Source organism: Coregonus lavaretus (genome assembly GCF_964263955.1).
Source record: "Coregonus lavaretus genome assembly, chromosome: 4".
NCBI classification, from domain to species: Eukaryota; Metazoa; Chordata; class Actinopteri; order Salmoniformes; family Salmonidae; genus Coregonus; species Coregonus lavaretus.
In genome coordinates this window covers 60,945,226-60,952,380 of record NC_139991.1, presented here as the reverse complement: position 1 = coordinate 60,952,380, position 7,155 = coordinate 60,945,226, and positions in this window count along the sequence as shown.

Below are 7,155 nucleotides of genomic sequence, written 5' to 3'. Positions count from 1 at the left end.
AGAGAGGGAGGAGGGAAGGGGAGTAGGAGGAGGATTCAGCAGGGAGGAGAAGGTGGCAAAGAGCTTCCTAGGGTTAGAGGCAGAGGCTTGAAATGTAGATTGGTAGAAAGTGGCTTTAGCAGCAGAAACAGAAAAAGAAAAAGTAGAGAGGAGGGAGTGAAAAGATGACAGGTCCGCAGGGAGTCTAGTTTTCCTAAATTTCCGCTCGGCTGCCCGGAGCCCTGTTCTGTGAGCTCGCAATGAGTCGTCAAGCCACGTAGCAGGAGAGGCGGACCGAGCCAGAGGATAGGGGACATAGAGAGTCAAAGAGGCAGGAAGGGAGGAGAGGAGGGTCGAGGAGGCAGAATCAGGAGACCGGAGGGAGAAGGATTTGGCAGAGGGAAGAGATGATAGGATGGAAGAGGAGAGAGTAGCGGGAGAGAGAGAGTGAAGGTTGCGACAGCGCATTACCATCTGAGTAGGGGCAGAATGAGTAGTGTTGGAGAGCGAGAGAGAAAAGGATACAAAGTAGTGGTCGGAGACATGGAGGGGAGTTGCAATGAGACTAGTAGAAGAACAGCATCTAGTAAAGATGAGGTCAAGCGTATTGCCTGCCTTGTGAGTAGGGGGGGGGGGGGGGGGGGGGGGGGGTCAAAAGAGGAAAGGAGTGGAAAGAAGGAGGCAGAGAGAAATTAGTCGAAGGCAGACTTTGGCAGGTTAAAGTGACCCAGAACTGTGAGGGGTGAGCCATCCTCAGGAAAGGAACTTATCAAGGCGTCAAGGTCATTGATGAACTCTCCAAGGGAACCTGGAGGGCGATAAATGACAAGGATGTTAAGCTTGAATGGGCTAGTGACTGTGACAGCATGGAATTCAAATGAGGAGATAGACAGATGGGTCAGGGGGAAAAGAGAGAATGTCCACTTGGGAGAGATGAGGATTCCTGTGCCACCGCCGCGCTGACCAGATGCTCTCGGGGTATGCGAGAGCACATGATCAGACGAGGAAAGAGCAGTAGGAGTAGCAGTGTTTTCTGTGGTAATCCATGTTTCCGTCAGCGCCAAGAAGTCGAGAGACTGGAGGGTAGCATAGGCTGAGATGAACTCTGCCTTGTTGACCGCAGAACAGCAGGTCCAGAGGCTGCCGGAGACCTGGAACTCGACGTGGGTCGTGCGCGCAGGGACCTCCAGATTAGAGTGGTAGCAGCCACGCGGTGTGAAGCGTTTGTATGGCCTGTGGAGAGAGGAGAGAACAGGGATAGACAGACACATAGTTGACTGGCTACAGAAAAGGCTACAATAATGCAAAAGAGATCGGAATGAAATTAACTAAACATCTGGGGAAGCGAGAGAGCGGGGCCGCCCTCGACTAACTCCTGCAGAACAACTTGGCAGAACTGTCTTTGTTTCAGGGACAGTCTTCGTTTTGGGGACAGCTGCCGCAGACAGCTGCTGCTGAACAAAGAGGTTGTGCTAATAACACTAAGCTAATTGCCTAGCACAAGTGTAGCCACTCCCCCTCCTATTGCGTTGTAATCTGCAGAGAACAAAAGAAGTGGCTGGCCCTGCGTCCAGTGTGAATGGGTAGCAATCACTTTTTAAGACTGGGTAGCTTACTAACTATGACAGACAGACAGAACCAACACAGTTTACAAGTAAAACAATTCTACTTACAGAATCAAGCAGGATCCTTCCAATACTTTTTCACGTGACTGTAAGTTAGCCGTAGTTGGCTAGCTAGCAAGCAAGGGATGAGAGCGTTGCCAGCCAGTATGGCAATGGAACATTTAGAACAAACAACTGGGTCGCATCCATAGATACAGAACAATCAGACTGATTGACTGGGTCGCGTCTCTAGCAACCATGGATTTGTGTCGGAACTATATCTTGTGGAAGTATGAAATAGTATGAATAAATTAATCCAAATAACATTTGGATTACCAGCTCAGCTGGTAGAGCACGGCTTTTGTAACGCCAAGGTAGTGGGTTCGATCCCCGGGACCACCAATACACAAAAAAAAATTATGCACGCATGACTGTAAGTCGCTTTGGATAAAAGCGTCTGCTAAATGGCATATTGTTATATTATTATTATTAATGAAAATATGTAAGTCATTATTGGAATATGTTGGTAACCTGTTATATAAAAGTGATAATTCCCTTGAAGCCGGTGTTTGGAGGATGTATTGGCTTCATCTTGGGCCTAACAACACCTGTGCCAATATATCCTCCAAACACCAGCTTCTTGGGCATTATCACTTAAATAAACATTACTGGAGTTATAGAACACTTACCTCCTCTGACCCATAAACCAACTGCAGTCTCCTCCTTCTGTTCTCCTTGGAGGACCTGACATATGTAGACTCCATCATCTGACTCCCTGATGTCTCTCAGCCTCAGAGACACGTTGCCTCTCTCCAGCTCCTGGGTGATCAGACTCACTCTGCCCTCATAGTCACTCCTCTCTGTCACCTGGCCATTCTTATACAGGTAAATACACTCTGTCTCTTTAAACCCCCTGATTGTTGTGGCAACAACACTGGTCTCAGGTGAGAGGTGACAGGGGAGGGTGACCTCTTCACCAACATTTGCAATCACATTGTATTCAGTGATACGTTTAAACTGAGCTGTTCAGAAAGAGAGAACATTTCTGGTTTAATGCCATCATCTGTGTCAGGAACACAAATACTCTCAGTACATTTATAAACACAGCGGAATTAAAAACTACAATAGACATACAACAACCAGGACCATGTCAATTCCAAAATACAACACACACAATCCCAGACAGACATATTCATTTGAAGGAAAATATATATATGTCATAGAAGAATGTGAATGCTACTATGTAGAATGTGAATGCTACTATGTAGAATGGTAATACATTTTGGAGGGAGAGGTCACTGTGGAGCAGTACAGCTGTTTCTCACAGACACAAACTCAGCTACAACTCCTCTTGTTCCTAACATATTTATTCCAATGACACACATTTACACAAAGAGAAATAAAACCACAAACACATTTCATTTTCAATAGTTGGTTTAGTAATGTTATCCCCGATACATTAAAGAAAAGTTAATAATTAATTATAGCATGGTGACTTACTATGAACTCTGGACCCTGCCATTTTCCCTGCAGTAAAAAGAGAAAACATTTATATTTACATCATTAACACCATCTATGAATCAAATTCTCTCTTTTTCTCAATCACACAGATACAAACATCACTTCCTCTTTCTCCAGTCCTCATTGTTTTAAGAGTGTTTTATCTAGTTTGGAAAGTGAAATATACTGAGATCTCCTCTTACCTTTACTGGTCTTCAAGTCCTCCACTTCAAATTAAAAATATTTTATTTCGATCCATAACCATACTCTAATATTCACTATATATGCATATGTACACGTTTTTACAAAACAATCTGCACCTCAGGCCTATACTGAGAAATAACTTTCACTTTCACCTTTGCACAGGCATTCCCCCCTCTCCTCTGCTTGTTAGATAACCCAGCCACAAAGTCAGAATTGTCTACAGGCCTATTGTGATTGGTCAAAAGTAGAAAGTAGGGATTCTTCAATAAAGTATTTGTTGTCATTCAACGACAAACAACTAGTTTTTCATGCACATTTTTTCATTGCGCGACTAAGATCTCCTCAGCAAAAATGTCAATATGAGTGACAGATTTCTTGAGTTATATTAGATTAATTCTGACTATTTTGAGGAAGTGTATACTGTCTACGTCGTCTTAAAATGGACAAACAGTACTATTGGCGCTTTTTTCTTGTTTTTCAAGCGAAGGTCTTTTAAGTGAGTATGCGAGCACACTCATTCGTGCCGAGTTCGGCTAGGCGCTATCCCAACTGAAGCATGCCGACACTTGCGGGGTGAGTTTGGGTGAGAGACTGCAGGGAAGCAGTATTCCATCATGGGGGGTTTCATTTCAAAGATACATAAACATCAAGATTCCAGCCACACTGTTCCCAGTCATGACTGAGAAGCTAGAACCTGCAAAATTTGAATCTACAAGTGTTGTTTAGCGTTCCACCCTGTAGTTGTATCTTGTTTTGGACTAGTGTACAGGAGAAGTGGTGACAAGTACCGTAAGGGAAAGTTGAAAAGAACGTTGAAGAGAGAGTTCAAGAGGGCGTGAAACCGCTGAGAGGTAAACGTGGCAGGTAGCTTAGTGGTTAAGAGCGTTGTGCCAGTAACCGAAAGGTTGCTGGTTCTAATTCCCGAGCCGACTAGCTGAAAAATCTGTCAAAGTGCCCTTGAGCAAGGCACTTAACCCTAATTGGTCCTCTGTGACTTAATTGGTAGAGCATGGCACTTGTAACGCCAGGGTAGTGGGTTCGATCCCCGGGACCACCCATACGTAAAAATGTATGCTGTAAGTCGCTTTGGATAAAAGCGTCTGCTAAATGGCCTATCATTATTATTATTATAATTGCTCCTGTAAGTCGCTCTGGATAAGAGCGTCTGCTAAATGACAAAAAAAAAAAAGACAATGGTCAGTCACCATCCCTGGTCCTGGAGAGCTACGTTACCACTGACAGACAGTCTTCTCTCCCTCAAAGTGCCAGAGTGTCTCTTCTTATCTCTCACTGTGTGTCCTGTCCCACGTGTCCCACATGTGTCACTCAAATCCCTAAAATAACTACATCTGTCAGTACAAGTTATCTCTCTAGCTCTCTTTGTGTTTGAGAGCCGATGGTGTAAGCTGGTGAAATGTAAGAGTGTGAGTTGAGCACTGAAGTTGACCTTAAACTCAGCCCATGATAATAGGCTATTAACATGGTATGAGCATCGTAACAAGGTTATAGTTACCTGCACCAAGGTGTGACCTCTCTATAATGACTTTAAGAACCACAGTAATACTGATGTCATTACAGCTGATAACAGTGTTAATAGCAGGTTGTGTTTGGTTAGTTCACAGTAACTGTCACGTCTCCTCCCGTTGCTCACCTCCGGCGCTCTGATTGGCCGGTTTACTGAGCCACCAGTCTGAGCGCAACACCGGAATGGAAACCCAACGCACCCTAATCACCTCCAGCGCACCTGCACCTCATCATCTCATCACCACCCCTATATAGCCCTGGACTGTTCAGTGTTGTGTTGTGTGTGACTGTTAGTGTCTTGTCGTGTACTCGCTCTTTGTTGTTCTCTTGCTCAGTGTTAAGTAAACCTTTACATTGTTGATTCCTGCGTCTGCGTCCTGCCTCTTCGTATCCTCAGTACTCGTCACAGAATCACACACCAATCACGAAGATGGATGCAGCAGGTAATCCTCCTGGAGTTTCCCAGCACCTCGACCAGCACCAGCAGCAGATTTCCCAGCTGAACGCCACCATGCAGGAAGTGCTCCAAATGCTGCATAAACTGACCATCGCTCCGGTTCCACCTCAGGGAGCGGCGAGTGCACCCAGTCCACCTCCTCCTGTGCTATCACTAACGTCTGAGGAACCCCTCGCCCTGCCGGAGCGCTATGACGGGAAAACAACGAAATGTAGAGGCTTCCTGCTACAGGTTTCACTGTATCTGCCGCGTCAGCGTGGGGCATCTCCATCGGACCAAGCCAGGATAGCGCTGGTGATTTCGCTACTGAAGGGAAAGGCGCTGGATTGGGCCACGGCAGTCTGGGAAGGAGGTGAGGCCGCAGCGCTTCCCTACTCCACCTTCCTCGCTCGGTTCAGGGCAGTGTTCGATCATCCCACGGAGGGAAAGGACAGGGGTGAGCGTCTCCTCCGGCTACAACAGGGAGAGGGGGCCGCGTTCGAATACGCCCTGAGCTTTCGCACGGTGGTGGCGTCTTCCGGCTGGAATTAGCAGGCTCTGCGCCCGGCCTTCAGGAGAGGCTTACGGGAGGACATCAAGACGGAACTCGCATGTCGGGACAACGAGATGGACCTTGATACCCTCATCGCCACGACCATTCGTCTTGACAGCATGTTGAGAGACCAACAGCATTCCCAACACCCCCCGGAGCCTCGACGCTCACCCCATCTGAGCTTTGGAAGCCGCCTTGCCTCCGAGTCCTCACCCATGGAGGTGGGCAGCGCCCCCCACACCACCACAGACCACAGATCTCCTGGCGGCTCTCTATCTAGGCGGTATGACTCCAGTCTCCGCTCCGTGAGTGTTCCATCATCACCTGTCACCAAACCATTGTTTTTAGTTCCCCTAACGGTGAATGGTTCTTCATTCTCTTCGCTTTCCATGGCAATGATCGATTCCGGATCAGCGGGGAACCTGATAGATAGGGAGCTGGTCTCTGAATGGGGGTTGCCCAACGTGCCACTGACTTCTCCGCTACACATCCCCTCGCTGGACAATAAACCAATTGGATCAGGCACCATTACGCACGTCACTCTCCCCATCACCATCACCATTCCCACACTCCCGGAGCACCACGAGGAGCCGTCCTTCCACATCGTCACGTCACCCCTTCACCGTATCGTCTTGGGATTACCCTGGCTCAGACTACACAACCCCACCATCAATTAGATCACCAAGAGGATCACAGCCTGGTCCCCCTCATGCCGGAGGACTTGCCTAACGGTGGTTTGTTGTTCCACGTCAGTGGAGAGTCCGGAGTCCGCCCTCCAGCCCAACATTCCACGTGAGTATGCAGATCTCTCTGATATCTTCTCTGCCTCCAAAGCTAAGTGTCTCCCTCCTCACAGGCCCTGGGACTGCGCCATTGACCTGCTGGAGGGACAACACCCCCCGAAGAGTCGCATTTACTCCCTCTCCATAGCGGAGACTGAGGCCATGGAGAAGTATGTGTCGGAGACCCTGAAACAGGGGTTCATCAGACGCTTTACCTCTCCTGCCTCCGCCAGCTTCTTTTTCGTGGCCAAAAAAGACGGAGGACTGAGGCAGTGCATTGACTACCGGGGGCTGAACGCAGTCACCACCAAGTACAGGTACCCCCTCCCTCTGGTTCCGTCGGCCATCGAGCAAGTTGCCTACAACCTGATCTGAATCCAGGAAGGAGATGAGTGGAAGACGGCATTCAGCACTACCTCAGGGCACTATGAATACTGCGTCATGCCCTACGGCCTCGCCAACGCACCTTCTGTGTTCCAGTCCTTCGTCAATGACGTGTTCTGAGACATGCTGAGTAGACAGGTGGTGGTGTACATCAACAATATCCTGATCTACTCGGCTACGTTCGAGGAG